The 18,865-nt window shown below is 39.1% G+C and overlaps 1 protein-coding gene and 1 pseudogene across 7 annotated transcripts in view; both read left to right on the top strand.

Moving 5' to 3' along the window:
• The window catches only part of LOC105479478 (small ArfGAP 1), a 191,570-nt gene that overhangs the window by 29,677 nt on the left and 143,028 nt on the right, over positions 1-18,865 (top strand). The window lies entirely within an intron of this gene.
• On the top strand, positions 1,325-17,293 carry LOC139363097 (transmembrane protein 192 pseudogene; annotated as a pseudogene).

Genomic DNA, 18,865 nt, shown 5'->3' with positions numbered 1-18,865 from the left:
CTGGGCAGAGTTTCCCCAATGTTTTCTTTTAGTAGTTTCATAGTTTGAGGTCTTAGATTTAAGCCTTTAATCTATTTTGACTTGAATTTTGTATATGGCAAGAGATACGGGTCTAGTTTTATTCTTCTGCATATGCATATCCAGTTTTCCCAGTACCATTTATTGGAGAGACTGCTCTTTACCCAATGTATGTTCTGGGCCCCTTTGTCCAAAATGAGCTCACTGTAGATGTATGGATTTATTTCTGGGTTTTCTATTTGATTCCATTTGTCCATGTGTCTATTTTCTTTCTTTCTTTTTTTTTTTTTTTTGAGACGGAATCTCGCTCTGTTGCCCAGGCTAAAGTGCAGTGGCGTGATCTTGGCTCACAGCAATCTCTGCCTCCTGGGTTCATGCCATTCTCCTGCCTCAGCCTCCTGAGTAGCTGGGACTACAGGCGCCCACTACTACTACACCTGGCTAATTTTTTGTATTTTTAGTCGAGACGGGGTTTCACCGTGTTAGCCAGGATGGTCTTGATCTCCTGACTTCATAATGCACCTGTATCTGCCTCCCAAGTGCTGAGACTACAGGCGTGAGCCACTGCGCCCAGCCTGTGTGTCTGTTGTTATGCCAGTACCATGCTGTTTTGGTTACTATAGCTCTGTACTATGATTTGTTTTTGTTTTGGTAGGCTGTTTTAGAAGATCTGTAGTATAATTTGAAGTCAGGTAATGTGATTCCTCCAGTTTTGTTCTTTTTGCTTTGGGTTGCCTGGGCTATTCTGGGTCTTTTGTGGTTTCATGTAAATTTTAGGATTTCTGTGAAGAATGCGTTTTTTTTTTTTTTTTTTTTTTTTTTTTTTTTTTTTTAAAAGACAGAATCTTGGTCTGTCGCCAGGCTGGAGTGCAGTGGTGCAATATCCACTCACTGCAACCTCTGCCTCCCAGGTTCAAGCGATTCTCCTGCCTCAGTCTCCTGAGTAGCTAGGACTACAGGTGTGTGCCATTACAGCCAGCTAATTTTTGTATTTTTAGTAAAGGCGGGGTTTCACCATGTTGGCCAGGATGATCTCCATCTCTTGACCTCATGATCCACCCGCCTTGGCCTCCCAAAGTGCTGGAATTACAGGCATAAACCACCTTGCCTGGCCATCATTGTGTTTTAATAGGGATTGCATTGAATCTGTAGATTGCTTTGGGTAGTATGGACATTTTAACAATATCAATTCTGACAGGTGGAGAGGCCAGGTTGGCTAAAGCTTTTGCCTCCAGCTTTGGAAAATGACATTGGGGGAAGGATGGAGGGGTTGAGAAAATGAAAAACTGTGAGACCTGGAAGTTGATTTGAGACTCATACATTTAAAGCAAAATTGGTTAAAAATGTAAGGGGTTTCTTGGATATCACTCAAAGTATTGAAGATGACCCAGCTCTGGATACCCAGCTTCTCTTAACATTACTCACTAGAAGCTCATTTTAGACCCTGATTCTTTTTCCTACAGTCATCATAGAAAGTCTTCTCTTGTTTATTCATGTTGTGTTACTTTTAGCGTTTTAAACAGATGTGGTTTGTTCTTACCCTAATCTAAATGAAGACAGGTGCCCAGGATACTACACCAACCCTCTTAAAGTTCAAATGGTCGTAATCCTTGGGAAAGTTATTTTGTGGTGCATATTCCATTTACATCTTGAATGGTACATCCAGTATCGCCACAGCAAAGTCAGAAATCGAGGCTATAACTTGATCTACTGATGTATAAGGCATCTCAAGAAATTTGCATTAATGATACACTCCACTGGTAACAATAATTATCTTCATACTGTGTTGCAGCAATTCCTTCCTGGAACCCAGCACATCAGATTATATCTTGATCTCCTTCTGGACATCCTGGCTCTGGAGCTGATCTGTTTTCTGATGTGTCTGCTCATTTACACAGTGAAAATCTGGAAATTTAATAAAGCTAAATCATATCCTGATGTACTTGAAGAGGGAAAAATCTATACATAACCCAGCAGTATTACCTTGGAAACTGGATTCAGAACTATTTGAAACCTAGAAGAAATTGTTGAAAAGCAAGGAGACATAGTAGTATATATGAAGTGACACAATGAAGTGTTGAGTGACTGTTGACTCTCACTTCCTTGGACCTAGCCTGTTAGCCAAGTAGAATGTGAGAGGCTCACAGTCTTGATAGCAATTGCAGAGGAATCCAGAGTAATCTCATGAGCTGCTATAGAGAATTGCAGCTTTTGCTGAATATCATTTTATAATTTTTGTTGGAAACCTGAATTTGGTTCTCACCTGTGTAACTGTATACTATATAGGGTTTGGGGGTAAAGGTACCTTGTAGACGCCTTGATAACTTGAGGATAATGTCTGTTGTTTACTTTTTTGAAATTATTTAACTGCTTGGTTTGGCTTAGGATCAAAGGTATAATTTAAACAAAACAACAAAAATCCAATGTTGAATCTTTCAATCCATGAACATGGAATATATTTCAGTTTTTGTGTGTGTCTTTTTCAGTTTCTTGCATCAATGTTTTATTCTATTCACTCTGGAGATCTTTCATTTCTTTATGTTTATTTATCTCACTGTATTTGTAGCTATTGTAATGGAATTACCTTCTTGATTGCTTCTTCTCATTGTTTGCTCTTGACAAGTAGAAATGCTACTGATTTTTGTATATTGATTGTGTATCCTGCAACCTTACTGAATTTGTTTATTCTAATAGTTTTTTTGGTAGAGTCTAATTTTTTCCAAATATAAGATCATATTACCTGCAGACAAGGATACTTTGACTTTTTCCTTTCCAAATTGGATGCCCTTTCTTTCTCTTGTCTGATTGCTCTAGCTAGACATTGTTTGACTGTTATGTTGAATAACAGTAGTGATAGTGGGCATCCTTGTCTTGTTCCAGGTCTTCGAGGAAAGGCTTTCAGTTTTTCCCCATTCAGTATGATACTAGCTGGGGGTGTGTCATATATGGCTTTTATTGTGTTGAGATATGTTCCTTCCATACTCCATTTTTTTGAGATTTCTATCATAAAGGGATGTTGAATTTTATCAGAATCTTTTTCAGTATCAGTTGAAATGATTATTTGGTTTTTGTCCTTCGGTCTGTTGATATGATGTATCACATTGGTTATTTGGCATATGTTGAACTATCATTGCATCCTTGGGATAAATCCCACTTGATCATGATGAATGATCTTTTTAATATGTTGTTTAATATGGTTTGCTAGTATTTTGTTGAGGAATTTTGCATCAGTGTTCATCAGGATATTGACTTCCTTTTCTTTGATGTGTTTGTCTGGTTTTGGTATCAGGGTGATACTAGCTTTGTAGAATGAGATTGGAAGTATTCCCTCCTCCTCTATTTGTCAGAATAGTTCGAGTAGGATTGGTATTAGTTCTTCTTTAAATGTTTGATAGAATTCAGCAGTGAAGCCATTGGGTCCTGGACTTTTCTTTGCTGGGATACTTTGTATTACAGCTTCAATCTCATTTCTTGTTATTAGTCTATTTAGATTTTGGATTTCTTTGTGATTTAATTTTGGTAGATTGTATGTGTCTAGGAAATTATCCATTTAATCTAGCTTTTCCAATTTATTGGCATATAGTTTCTCATAGTAGCCTCTAATGATCGTTTGAATTTCGGCAGTATTGGTTGTAATGTCTCCTTTTTCATCTCTGATTTTATTTATTTGTGTCTTCTTTCTTCTTTGTCTGGCTTATCTTTTGCTTAGCTTTAAAAAAAACCCAGCATTTTGTTTCATTGATCTTTTGTATTTTTTATTTCAATTTCTTTTATTTTTGCTCTGATCTTTATTATTTCTTTTCTCCTGATTTTGGGCTTGGTTTGCCTTTGCTTTGCTAGTGTTTAAAGCTGCATCATTATGTTATTTATTTGAAGTCTTCTGCTTTTGTAATGTAGGCGCTTATTACTATAAACTTTTCTGTTAGTATTGCTTTTGCCTTATCCTACAGGTTTTTGTATGTTGTGTTTTTATTTTTATTTGTTTCAAGACATTTAAAATTTCCTTTTAAATTTCTTCATTGATCCCTTGGCCGTTCAGGAGAATACTATTTAATTTCCATGTTTGTATAGTATACATAATTCTTCCTGTTACTGATTTCTAGTTTTATTCTATCGTGGTCAGAGAAGATATTTGATGTGAATTCAGTTTTTTTGAATTTTAAGAGTTGTTTTGTGACTCAGCATATAGTCTGTCCTTGAAAATGATCCATGTGCTGAGGAGAAGAATGTGTATTCTGCAGCTGTTGGATGAAATGTTTTGCAGATATCTGTTAGGTTCATTTTGGTCTATAGTTCAGATTAAGTCCAATGTTTCTTTGTTAATTTTCTGTCTGGATGATCTGTCTAATGCTGAAAGTGGGGTATTGAAATCTCCAGCTGTTAACTTGGGTTTTATCTTTGTCTTTAGCTCTAATAATATTTGCTTTATATATTTGGGTTTTACAGTGTTGGGTGCATATATATTTACAATTGTTACATCATCTTGCTGAGTTGACCCCTTTATCATTATAAAATGACCTTTATCTCTGTAGTTTTTCTCTTGAAATCTGTTTTGTCCCATATAAGCTACTCCTGCTCTTTTTTGATTTCTATTTGCATGTACTATCTTCATCCCTCCCTTTATTTTCAGTCTTTGTGTGTTATTATAGGTGAAGTATGTTTCTTGTAGGCAATAGATCATTGGATGTTGCTTTTTTATCCATTTAGCCACTGTTTGTCTTTTGATTGGAGAGTTTAATTCATTTACATTCAATGTTACTGATATGTAAGGACTTAATACTGCCAATTTGTTATTTGTTTTTTCTGGTTGTTTTGTGGTCTTCTCTTCCTTTTTTCCTTTTTTTTTTTTTTTTTTCCCATTTGAGACAGAGTTTCACACTGCTGCTGGGGCTGGAGTGCAGTGGCGCGATCTCGGTTCACTGCAACCTCCGCCTCCTGGGTTCAAGCAATTCTCCTGCATCAGCCTCTCGAGTAACTGGGATTACAGGTGCCCGCCACCACACCCAGCTAAATTTTTTGTATTTTTAGTAGAGACGGGGTTTCACCATGTTGGCCAGGCTGGTCTCGAACTCCTGACCTTGTGATTTGCCTGCCTTGACCTCCCCAAGTGCTGGGATTACAGGCGTGAGCCACCACGCCCGGCAGCTTCTTGTCTTTTCATGAAGATGATTTTCTCTGGTGGTATGTTTTAATTCATTGCTTTTTATTTTTTATGTATCTTGTGTAGGTTTTTTTGGCTTAATGTTACCATAAGGCTTGCAAATAACATAATCCATTATTTTAAACTGATGATAACTTAATATTAATTGCAAAAACAAGCAAAGAGAAAACTAATAAAACCTCTACACTTTAAGTTCATCCCTTCCATTTTTAAACTTTTGGTTATTTCTATCTTATTGCATTGTCTGTGTCTTGAAAAGATGTAGTAATTTTTTGATAGGTTCATCTCTTGGCCTTTCTGCTAAAGATATGAGCAGTTTATACACCACAATTACAGTGCTGCAATATTCTGTTTTTTTTTAATGTGCTTACTATTACCAGTGAGCTTTTTACTTTAAGATGATTTCTTATTGCTCGTTAACATCCTTTTCTTTCATATTGAAGAACTTCCTTCAGCATTTCTTATAGAACATGTCTGGTGTTGATGAAATCTCTTAGCTTTTGTTTGCCTGGCAATGTCTATTTCTCCTTCACTTGAAGGATATTTTCCCTGGATATACTATTCTAGGATAAAAGTTTTTTCCTCCAGCACTTTAAAGTTTCTCCTGGCATGTAAGGTTTCCTCTGAGACATCTGCTGCCAGATGTATTAGAGCTCCTTTGTATGTTGTTTGTTTCTTTTATCTTCATTTAACATCCTTTATCTTTGACATTCAAAAATTTGGTAATTAAATGTCTTGAGGTAGTCTGATTTCGGTTAAATCTGTAACCTCTCTGTACTTTTGAATTGTGATATTTTAGTCTAGGTTTGGAAAATTCTCTGTTATCATCCCTTTGAATCAGCCTTCTACCCTATCTCTCTACCTCCTTGTTAGGCCACTGACTATTAGATTTGCCATTTTAGGACTGTTTTCTAGATTTCGTAGGCATGCTTCATTCTTTTTTATCCTTTTATTCTTTTGTCTCTTCTGACTGTATTTTGAAATAGCCTGCTTCAAGCTTACGAATTATTTCTTCTGCTTGATCAATTCTGTTGAGAGACTCTGATGCATTCTTCAGTATGTCAGTTGAATTTTTCAGGTTCAGAATTTCTTCTTGATTTTTAAGTTATTTCAATCTCTTGTTAAATTGATCCGATAGAATTCTGAATTCCTTCTCAGTGTTATGTTGAGTTTTGTTGAGCTGCATCAAAACAGCTGTTTAGAATTCTCTGCCTGGAAGGTCACATATCTCTGACACTCTGGGATTGATCATTTGTGCCTTATTTAGTTCATTTGGGGAGGTCATGTTTTCTTGGATGGTCTTGATGCTTGTGGATGTTTGTTGATGTCTGGGCATTGAAGAGTTAGATATTTATTTTGGTCTTTGCTGTCTAGGCTTGTTTGTCCTCATCCTTCTTGGGAAGGTTGTCCAGCTATACAAAGGAATTGAGTGTCCTGATCTAAGTCTTTGTTCACTACAGCTGCATCTGCATTAGGGGGAACACAGACTCTTGCAGACCAGTAGAGGTACTGCTTTGGTGGTTTTAGGTGAGATCTGAGAGAATCCCCTGGATTACCAGGCAGAGACTCTTGTTTTCTTCCCTTACTTTTCTCCAAACAAATGGAGTTTCTCTCTCCATGCAGAGTCTCCTGTGGCTGAGGGAGGGGTGAAACAAGTACCCATGTGACCACCACCACTGGGACTGTGCTGGATTAGACTTGAAACCAGCATAGCACTGAGTCTTACCCAGGACCTGTGGCGACCACTGCCTGGCTACCACTGATGTTCACTCAAGGCCCAAGGGCTCTTCAGTCAGCAGGTAGTGAATCCAGCCTGGCTTTTATCTTCCCTTCAGGACAGTGAGCTCCCCACTGGCCCAAGGTGGGTCCAGAAATGTCTGAGAACCAGGGCCTGGAGTCAGGAATCTTAGGAATCTACTTAATGCTCTGTTCTGCTGTGGCTGAGCTGACATCCGAGCTGCAAGACAAAGTTCTTTCTGTTCTTCCTCTCCTTTCTTCAAGTAGGAGTCTTTCCTTGTGACCCCCACCGCCCAAGGCCTGTGGTGAGTGCTGCCTCGCCACTGCTGATGTTCATTTAAGACCCGAGGGCTCTTCAGTGAGTTTGTAGCAAATGTTGCCTGGCCTGGGTCTCTCCCTTCAGGGCAGTGGGCTCCTCTTTGGCCCAGGGTGGGCCCAGAAATGCCATCCAGGAGCCAAGGCTTGGAATCCGGGATCCTAGGAGCCTGCTTGGTGCTCCACCCCACTGTGACTTAGCTGGCAACCAAGCTGTAAGACAAAGTCCCCTTTATTATTCCCTTTCCTTTCCTCAAGCAGAAGGTGATATGGTTTGGATATTTGTCACACCCAAGTCTCGGGTTGAGATGTTGTAATCCCCAATGTTGGAGGTGGGTCCTGGTGGGAGGTTTGTGCGTCACAGGAATGGATTCCTTGTAGCTTCGTGCTGTTTTTGAGATAGTGAGTGAGTTCTCATGAGATATGATTATTTAAAAGTGTGTGGCACCTCCCTCTGCCCCTTGCTCCTTCTTTTGCCATACGGCCTGCAAGCACCTGCTTCACCTTCTATCATGAGTAAAAGCTCCCTGAGACTTCCCCAGAAGCCAAGCACATGCTGGTGCCATAATTGTACAGCCTGCAGAACAGTGAACCAATTAAACCTCTTTTCTTTTTTGAGACGGTCTCACTGTCATCCAGGCTGGAGTGTAGTGGCGTGATCTCGGTTCACTGCAACCTCCACCTCGCAGGTTCAAGCAATTCTTGTGCCTCAGCCTCCAGAGTAGCTGTGATTACAGGTATGTACCACCATGCCTGGCTAATTTTTGTGTTTTTAGTAGAGACTGAGTTTCACCATATTGGCTGGCCGGTCTCAAACACCTGGCCTCAAGTGATCCACCCACCTTGGCCTCCCAAATTGCTGGGATTACAGGCGTGAGCCACGGCACCCGGCCTAAACCTCTTTTCTTTGTAAATTACCCAGCCTCACATATTTATTTATAGTAACACAAGAATGACCTAATAGAGAAGGAGTCTATCCCCATAGCCAGCACAGCTGTGAACATGCTGGGTCATGCTTGAAGTCTGCATGGCACTAGGTCTTACCCAAGACCTGCAGCAAGTTCTACCTGGCTACTAGCAAGTACCAGCAAGTATTGCCTACTGGTATTTATTCAAGACCCAAGGGCTCTTTAGTCAGCAGGTAAGGGATCCTGCCAGAACTGTGTCCTTCCCTTCAAGGTAGTGGGTTCCCTTCTGGCCCAGGGTGTGTCTAGAATTGTCATCGGGGAGCTAGGTCCTGGAATGGGGGCCTCAGGACTCTGCCTGGTGCTCCATTCTCTTGAGGATAAGTTGGTATCCAAGTTGCAAGACAAAGTCCTCTTTACCCTCCCCTCTTCTCTCCTCACGCAGAAGGAAGGAGTCTCTCCTAGAGCTGTGAGCTGTGCACCTGGGATTGGGGGAGTGGTGATGCAAGTACTCCCTTGGCTGCCCCAGCTGGTGTCTCAGCTCACTGCATCCTCCACCTCCTAGGCTCAAGCAATCCTCCTACCTCAGCCTCCCTAGTAGCTGGTACTACAGGCACACACCATCATGCCTGGCTAATTTTTTTGTGTTTTTGGTAGAGACAGGTTTTGCCATGTTGCCCAGGCTGGTCTTGAACTCCTGAGCTCAAGTGATCCACCCGGCTCTGGATCACAGGCGTGAGCCACCATGCCTGATCTGGTGTCTTTCTAGGTCACGTGAACCCCAAGTCCACTGGCTCCAAGCCCAGCACAACACCAGGACTTGCCTAGGAATTGCAGTCCTTGTGGCCAAGACTGCCTTTCAAGTTTATTTAAGACCCCAGAGTGCTTTAGCATGCACTGGTGGGCCTAGCCAGAACTCAGGTTCTTACTGCTGGGATGGATGATTTTCCTCTGGTTAGGGCTGGTATAATAGTTCCTTCCTTGGCCCCCAGCTGATTTCTGCCCTGTGTCACTTCCCACCATGACTGGCAGGACTGAGTTTCAATGTAGACTCCCACAATCACTGTGCTCTCCCTTCCCCAAGCACACAGATTCTCTCTCCGTGCCATACAGCTGCTGCCCAGGGGGTTGAGGTGGGTGGTGTAGGCAATTCAAAACTGTCTTTCCTAACCAGTGCCCCTTTTCTCAATATGATATTAAAACCAGATACTTTGGTTCTTATGAAGGTGATTTCTTGTGTGGATAGTTGTTCAATTTGGTGTTCCTGCAGGGGAGATGATTATTGGTTCTGTTTGGTCTTCTTGCTCTGCCTCCTCCTACTTCATTGATTACTTTCCTGACCTTTATTTCACCTTTGTTTTCAAAATGTGTTTTAGTATGGCAAAAAGTTCTAGGTTGACAGTATTTTACTTTCAGTACTTTTAAGGTGTTTTGCTGTTTGTGAGTTTCCATTGATTTTGTGAGAAATCTGTCATCATTATATGTTCCTTTGTCCGTAATGCCTTTTTCCCCAGCTTCTTTTAAGATTTTTTTCTGTTTATCCTTAGTTTTAATCAGTTGGATTATGAATTGTCTTTTGGTAGCTTTCCTCATTTTTTTTTTTTTTTTTTTTTTTGGTGAGCTGTGCCACCTGGGATTGGAGGGAGTGGTGTTTTTAGTAGAGACGGAGTTTCACCACATTGGCCAGGCCGGTCTCAAACTCCTAGCCTCAAGTGATTCACCTGCCTTTGGGGTTCCTTTGAGGTTCTTGGTTCTATGGGTTTATAGTTTTCAATGCATTTGGAAAAAATTCTGCAATTATTTTACTTTTTTTGCCACCCCCGCTTAATTTGGGGATTCCAAGTAAAAGTTAATTAGGTTGCTGAAATTGCTGCACAGCTCAGTTATATGCTTTTTTATTTTTTTTTTTCTGAGGGGGGTCTGTTTATTCTTTGTTTCATTTTAGATAGTTGCTATTGCTTTGTCTTCACATCCTTTTAACAGTTTTTTCTTCTTGATTGTCTCATCTCTTAATTCTGTCCAGTGTAGTTCTTATCCCAGTCATTATAGTTTGCATCTTATAGAAGTTTGATTTGGGTGTTTTGTGTCCACACACACATGCACTTCATGCCTCTTCACATGTTTAACCTTTCTTTCTTCTTCTTCTTCTTTTTTCTTTTTTGAGGCAGAGTCTGGCTCTATTGCCCAGGCTGGAGTTGAGTGGTGTGATCTCAGCTCACTGCAACCTCCCAGGCTCAAGCCATCCTCCCACCTCAGCCTCCTGAATAACTGGGACTACAGGTGCACACCACCACACCTGGTTTATTTTTGTATTTGTTATAGAGACAGGTCTCGGCCCTGTTGCTCAGGCTGGTCTCGAAATCCTGAGTGCAAGCAGTTCACCTGCTTTGGCCTCCCAGAGTACTGGGATTACACGCTGAGCCACTGTGCCTGGCCACATGTTCACTCTTTCTTATAGCTTCTTGAACATATAGAAGTCAATGATAATGGATTTTGTGCCTTGCCTGCTAATTCAATCATCAGTGTAATTTGAGGGTTTGTTTCAATTGATTGTCTTTCCTCCTTTTTATAGATTATGTTTTCCTTTTTTCATGACTGTTTTTTTTTTTGGAGACAGAGTCACCCTCTGTCACCCAGGCTGGAGTTCAGTGACACGATCTTGGCTCACTGCAACCTCTGCCTCCCAGGCTCAAGTGATTCTCCTGCTTCAGCCTCCCAGGGAGCTGGGATTACAGATGCCTGTCACCATGCTCAACTAAGTTTTGTATTTTTAGTAGAGACAGGGTTTGTATGTTGGCCAGATTGGTCTTGAACTGACCTCAAGTGATCCGCCTGACTTGGCCTCTGAAAGTGCTGGGATTACAGGTGTGAGCCAGTGTGCTCAGCCAGCCTTTTTCAATTGAATGCTAGATATGGTGAATTTTGTTTATCGGTTCCTGATATTTTTGTATTTTTATAAATATTTATCATCTTTTTTCTTGGATGCAGTTAAGTTACTTGGAAATAGCCTGACTTTTTCAGATCTTGCTTTTAAGCTTTACTAGGTGAGACTACAGGACTTTATAGAATTAATTTTTCCATTAGTGAGGCAAAAATTCTTCCGAATACCACATCTGATGATCCATTAATAATAAAGTTTTCAAGTTAGTTTCCTCTAATTGTTTTGGGTGGGATTTTCCCTGCCTTCTGTAGTTTCCTCACACGTGCACCAATCAGTACTCAATTGAATACTCAAGTGATGACCTTTTGCATATTTAAGGAGTTTTCTCTCTGTGCATCTCTCTCCTCTTGCATGCTGCCTTGTGAAATTCAGCCACCTTAGTCTTTGTGAACTCCTAGATCCATTTCCTGGAATTAGGGAGGCCACTGGGCTGCCCCTGGATTTATCTTCCCTTTGCCATGGCCTGGACACTTTCCCTGGACAGTAAGCTGAGTTCATTGTAAGGCTCTCACCTAGTTTGTTTTCCATATCTTGATTTCCAGTTTTTTCAGGAATGTGTTATATATTTTGTTTGGATTTAAAGTTGCTTTAGTCGATTGGGCAAATTTCAATGTATGTTCCTTCATATTTTGATTAGAAAACAGAACTCAATATAGTATTTTAATAGAAAAAAGGTATGAAAAGAAAATTACTTTTAAACCCCTTGTTTCTTTTTATTGAAACTTACATTTTTCCTGGGCTCATTGAAGAGAATAGTTATATTTAAATTTATTTATAACATCTGTCCTCTTGTGATTTTTAGAGCTACTAACAAAATACAGGGGAAAATGAAAACTATTTATGTTACTAGTACCCTTCTGTTGCAGTGAAAGCTTGATACTGCTAAGTGAATGATACAAAACAAGTTAATCCATTACTCCTCCTGATTCTCTGAAGTCTGAATCAACTTATAGAGGAAATCTCCTGTGATGTGCTGTGCTCTTCATATGTAAATTTGATGTTACTTTGCTGACTGCTAATATCACAGATTTTTTTCAAGTCAAAACGTTTGGTTATATTCTGCAGCAAGTTATTTAAATTGTCCGTGTTTCAAATAACATCTCATTCCATTTCATAGAATGGTGAAAACATCTGTTTACGTAATTATAGTTTGCTGTTGTCAAACTGGTACAGAATTTGCCTTAGTCTTTGAGTTTATTCTTCCTGCTAAAATGCAAACAAAGCTAATATGTTCCACAATTGTATTTGTTAAAAATCTTGATATGGCAGTTTTCATTGTTACTGATATCAAAGACATTAAGTGGGATTAGTCAACCATATCCATTATTTGTGAGCTTGAAAGACAAGAAAGTAGTTAGACTCTGCAGCTAATTCAGAGTATCATTTTAGCTATCAGTTTCTGCTTCTCCTTATATCAAAACTTTTAAGCAGCAGTTCTAATATACAGAGACATTGATTGTTTTAGTTAATTTTTCCACTTCAAGCTGAAACGTGCTATTAATTGAATAGGCAGGCATCCAAAGACAAACATCTAACTTGTCTCTGTCCTGCTCTCTTGCGATGTGTAGTTCATGATGGCAGACTCTCATCTGTTTTATTTCCCTCAGGATACCCAGTACCTAGAAAGTTCTTGGCACACAGTAAGCATTAGCCACATTTTTGATGACAGTGAGTCAATGAATGAGTGAATGAACAATTAAGCTTCTGAGTCTTTCCCCGTCCTCCAAATCTCATCCATCTTTCCAGGCCCAGTTCAAAGTTATACTGCATTTATGAAATGTTTTTTGAATGAAATTTTCTCCAACTATTTCAGTTCATTATGATTTTTTTTTCTTTTTTCTTCTTTTTTTAGACAGAGTCTTGCTCTGTTGCCCAGACTGGAGTGAAGTGGTATGATCTTGGGTCACTGCAACTTCCACCTCCTGGGTTCAAGCGATTCTCCTGCCTCAGCCTCCCAAGTAGCTGGGATTACAGGTGCCCGCCACCATGCCCGGCTGATTTTTTTGTAGTTTTAGTAGAGGTGGGGTTTCATCATGTTGGCCAGACTGGTCTCAAACTCCTGACCTCAGGCAATCCCTCTGCCTCGGCCACCCAAACTGTTGGGATTATAGGTGTGAGCCGCCACGCCGGGGCCATTATGATCTTTTCATTGAACTCTTGGCATTTTCTTGCCAGTTTGAGAGAATTTTCTAACAAATATAACTGCACATAGTTGGAGTAGACAGCGAGTAGGAAACATTCTATTACTTAAAGTGTTTAAGGAGTGGCAGAATGGCCTTGTCAGTAAAAGGGAGGGGAGTGACAGGTATAGCGTTCTTTGTGCCAGGTAGTTATGTATTTCACGCCCTTTAATTTCAAAGGCCCTGAACCTACAAGGTATAGATCAACTTTCTGTATTTTTTTAGTGTGGAAACTGAGGTTTTAGAGAAGCCTATAAAATTTGTCTACAGTTCCATAGCCGTAAGCGTCTGATTGATAAAGCAAACCCAGGTTGTTCTTTGTAGAAGAGCTGTTACACTGCCTTTAGTGGGTAACTACTTCATGAACTCAGAGTCCATTATGATTGTGTAAAGTATGACAGTCTGGCATTTCTACCAAGAAATGAAGGCTTGAATGGGGCAGAATGACAGCACTTGGTGGTTAGGAAGAGAAGAAAGTCTTGGATAATGGGATAATTAGAAACACCAAAAGGGAAAGAGAGGTACCAAACTTCATCATTCTGTTCATATTTTGGCCTCATGATATATCAGGATTTTTGACAATGAAGTTGGTGGATCCAATTTTGATTTTTTTAGAGAAACATTTATTGTTGGGGTTTATTGCTCTGGTTTTATATGATACAAGAGAAACAAAAAAATGAAGTCTTAGAGTAAAAATAAGTCCTTTCCCCCCAACTAGATTTTTATCTTAAGTTAAAACCAGTCAACTAACTTCTTGTTTTTAGTGAAGATCGTGTTTGTTAATAATACATTTTTTGAACTTGTCATTGGTTCAGGTGAAGTAGACATACCATAGTAAACTGGCATATTTTATCTAGCTGCTCTCTGGTAAACCATCATGTTATATAGAGGTTAAAGAGGTAAAGTGGGTTCATATTTTTGGTTGTTTTGTTGGCAAATTTTCTCTCTGCTTTTCTGTACACTGAAAATATTTGCATAATTACGATTTTTGAGAATTGCATAACCCTATTTGTATTTAATACATGCCTTTAAACAAATGAAAAAATATATTAAACTTTCATTGTACCACCAGATGGCGCTCTCTATTAATCCAGATTAAGATGCCCACACCATTTTCTGAATTATTTTGTGTTACATGTATTGTTAGATTTTTGGCATGAATATATGGTCAAATAATAATGGGATCTAGAATTCACAAGTAAAAGAGGAAGTAGAATAAATGAGTTGCTAATGTTTAGCCCCAGGATATATCGAATAAACCAATGTTTAATATAGTTTCTGGAATTTAATCATTAGTCATTAGAATGATGTTAGAATAAAATTTAGGATTAGGAATATAGCTGTTTTATATTTTGCCACATATGTTTGTCTTTCCTTATTCTGGGTTTTTCTTTGATTTTAGCAATAGTTTTTGTTTATCAGCTGCTTTTGACATTAATGGTTTCTCTTGTTATAAATTAGTTTTTATACTATTAGAGTAACTTTATTCCAATTATGATGTACTGGAATTTGGATTCATGAGATTTTGTCATATTTTCATCACATAAGCATGGAACATTTGAGCTTGATTTGTTTAACAAAATGAATAAACATCATCTCTGAATATATTCACTTGTGTCCATTCTTTCTCTTTTCATGAATGTGATTTATTATTTCAGTAATAAAGGATGTTAATCTTAAATTAGTAATCCTAAATAAAACTTTTATATTATCCTCATTAACTTTTTTTTTTTTTTTATAGCTAAAAGGAATGATAGGCGAAATTGATCTATGTTGAAAGTCAGCCTGAAAGCTATTGAGAGCGTGATCTGTTAAGTAACATAGCAGTAAAGGCCTTTTACTGTTGCCTTTGTGAAAAGCAAACTAAATAGTTATTTTCAAAAGCAAACTATTTTGCCATTTAAAAAACTTGAAAATAGACATCTGAAACCTAACATTGTTAATGTAACACATTTTAAACATTTATTTATTTATTTATATTTATTTTTGAGACGGAGTCTCACTCTGTCACCCAGGCTGGAGTGCAGTGGCGCGATCTCGGCTCATTGCAACCTCCGCGTCCTGGGCTTACGCCATTCTCCTGCCTCAGCCTCCCGAGCAGTTGGGACTACAGGTGCCCGCCACCACGCCCGGCTAATTTTTTTGTATTTTTAGTAGAGATGGGGTTTCACCGTTTTCGCCAGGATGGTCTCGATCTCCTGACCTCGTGATCCACCCGCCTCAGCCTCCCAAAGTGCTGGGATTACAGGCGTGAGCCACCGCGCCCGGCCTTGTTGGCCATTTTTATGCCTTCTTTGGAAAAATGTCTATTCAGGTCCTTTGCCTGTTTTTTTAAAAGAGTTTTTTTGGTTTCGTTTTTTGCTAATAAGTTAAAAAAATTTTTTTAGATATTAACTTCTTAACAGAGATACGGTTTGCAAATATTTTGTCCCAATCTGTAGGCTGCCTTTTCATTTTGTTGATTGTTTCCTTTGCATTGCAAAAGATTTTTAGTTTGATGTAGTCCCACTTATTTTTGCTTTTGTGGCTTGAGCTTTTTTTGTGATAGCTCAAAATCGTTGTCAATCAGTATGAAGGAGGTTTTCGCTATATTTTCTTCTAAGGAGGGGTGTGTGTGTGTGTGTGTGTGTGTGTGTGTGTGGTATAAGGGTCCAGTTTCATTCTTTTGCATTAGATATTTAGTTTTCCCAACCCCGTTTATTGAAGAGACTGTACTTCCGCCATTGTGTCTTCTTGGCAGGCTTGTCAGGAATTACTTGACCATATGTGCTTGGATTTATTTCTGGCTTTCTATGCTGTTTCATTAGTCTGTGTCTATTTTTATGCCCATACCATATTGTTTTGATTACTCTAACTTTATAATACTTTTTTTTTCTTTTGAGACAGGCTGTTGCTCTGTTGCCCATGCTAGAATACAGTAGCATGATCATGGCTCATTGTAGCCTTGACTTCCCTGGCTCAAGTTCCTCCCACCTGAGCCTGCGACTGCAGGTGTGTGCCAGCATGCCTGGTTAATTTTGAAATTTTTTGTAGAGACAGGTCTGTTTTGCCCAGGCTGATCTCAAGCTCCTGGGCACAAGTAATCCTCCTGGCTCAGTTTCCCAAAGTGTTGGGATTACAGGTGTGAGCCACTGCACCCATCCTATAATATGATTTGAAATCAAGAAGTGTGATGCCTCCAACCTTATTTTTCTTTCTTAAGATTGTTTTGACTACTTGGGGCCTTTTGTGGTTTCATACAGATTTTACAGTTTTTTTCTATTTCTGTGAAAAATGTCATTGGAATTGCATTTGTTTGTATATTGTTTTAGGTAGCATGGACATTTTAACAATATAATTCTTCCAATTCATGAACACAAGGTATCGTTCCATTTGTCTTCAATTTTTTTTTAAATCAGTGTTTTATAGTTTTCAGGGTACATATCTTTCATTCCCTGGTTAGGTTTATTCCTAACTTCAGTCATTCATTACTTAATGATGGGGTAAATTCTGAGGGATGAGTCATTAGGTGATTTCATCATCGTGGGAAACTCAGAGTGTACCTACACAAACTAGCTGTCTCTGCATCTTGGCTGTCATGGTATAGCCTATTGCTCCTAGGCGACAAACCTGTATAGCGTGTTACTGTACTGAATACTGTAGGCAATTGTAGCACATGGTGTTTATATATCAAAACAATTAAACCTGGAAAAGGTACAGTACAAATTGCTATAAAAGGTAAAAAACGGTCTGGGTGCGGTGGCTCACACCTGTAATCCCAGCACTTTGGGAGGCTGAGGTGGATGGATCATGAGGTCAAGAGATAGAGACCATCCTGGCCAACATGGTGAAACCCCATCTCTACTAAAAATACAAAAATTAGCTGGGCACGGTGGCATGCACCCATTGTCCCAGCTACTCGGGAGGCTGAGGTAGGAGAATCGCTTGAACCCGGGAGGTGGAGGTTGCAGTGAGCCGAGATTGTGTCACTGCACTCCAGTCTGGTGACAGAGCGAGACTCCATCTCAAAAAAAAAAAAAAAAAAAAAGATTAAAAACGGTACACACATACAGGGCACTTACCATGAATGGAGCTTGCAGAATTGTCAGTTGCTCTGGGTAAGTCAGTGAGTGAATAGTGACTGAATGTGAAGGCGTAAGACGTTACTGTAGGCTTTGTAAACACTGTACACTTAGGCTAGAATAAATTTATATTAACATTTATTGATTAATAAATTAACCTTAGCTTACTGTAACTTTATTTAAAAACTTAAAAAATTTTTTAAACTTCTTGACTCTTGTAATAGTTTAAGACACACATTGTACAGCTATACAACAATTTTCTTTATATCCTTATTCTGTAAGTTTTTGTTATTATTGCTTTTTTACTTTTTAAGCTTTTTTGTTCAAAACTAAGACACAAACACCCATATTAGCCTAGGACTCCACAGGTTCAGGATTTTCAGTATCCCTCTTTCACCTTCACATCTTACCCCATGGAAGGTCTTCAAGGGCAGTAACGCACATGGAGCTGTCATTTCCTATAGTAATAATGCCATCTTCTGGAATACCTCCTGAAGGGCCTACCTGAGGCTGTTTCACAGTTAACTTTTTTTAATAAGTAGAAGGTGTACATTCTAAATTAACAGTAAAAAGTATAGTAAATACATAAACCAGTACCGTAGTCATTTATTATCAAGTACATAATTGTATGTGCTGTACTTTTATTCGACTGGCAGTGTAGTAGGCTTATTTACACCAACATTACCACAGACATGTTAGTAATATGTTGTGCTACCATGTCACAATAATTACAGTGTCTCTAGGCAATAGGAATTTTTTATTTCCATAATAATTTCATGGAACTATCACTGTAAATGTGGTCTGTCATTGATTGAAAGGTCATTATGCACAGCCTGACTGTATTTTATTCTTTTATTGTGTTTTCTCTTTCAGATCGATCACTATTGGTATAAATAAATGCAGCTGATTTTTGTATGTTGATTTTGTATTCTACTTTACTGAATTCATTTATTAGCTCTTTGTTTTTTTTTTTTTTTGAGATGGAGTTTGACTCTTGTTGCCCAGGCTGGAGTGCATGGGTGCGATCTCTGCTCACTGCAACCTCTGCCTCCCGGGTTCAAGCGATTCTCCTGCCTCAGCCTCCTAAGTAGCTGGGATTACGGGCGCCTGCCACCATGCCTGGCCAATTTTTGTGTTTTTAGTAGAGACAGAGTTTCACCACGTTTGGCAGGCTGGTCTCGAACTCTTGACCTCCGGTGATCCACCTGCCTCGTCCTCCCAAAATGCTAGGACCCTCACCTGGCCTAATATATATATATATATTTATTTATTTATTTTAATGGAGTCATTAGTATTTTCTACATAAAGGATTATGTTTTCTGCAAATAAGGATAAGTTTACCTTTTCCTTTCTGATTTGGATGCTGTTTATATCTTTTGTCTGATTGGTCTTGCTAATATTTCCGATTCTGTGTTCAATAGAAGTGGTGAGAATAGATATCCTTTTCTCGTACCAGATCTTGGAAGAAAAGCTTTCAGTTCTCCCCCACAGATTATGATGTTTGCTTTGGGTTTTTCATAAATGGCCTTTATTATGTTGAGGAAGTT

The sequence above is a fragment of the Macaca nemestrina genome, chromosome 5 (genome assembly GCF_043159975.1).
Source record: "Macaca nemestrina isolate mMacNem1 chromosome 5, mMacNem.hap1, whole genome shotgun sequence".
Classification (NCBI taxonomy): Eukaryota; Metazoa; Chordata; class Mammalia; order Primates; family Cercopithecidae; genus Macaca; species Macaca nemestrina.
This window is presented reverse-complemented; position numbering and strand designations above follow the sequence as displayed.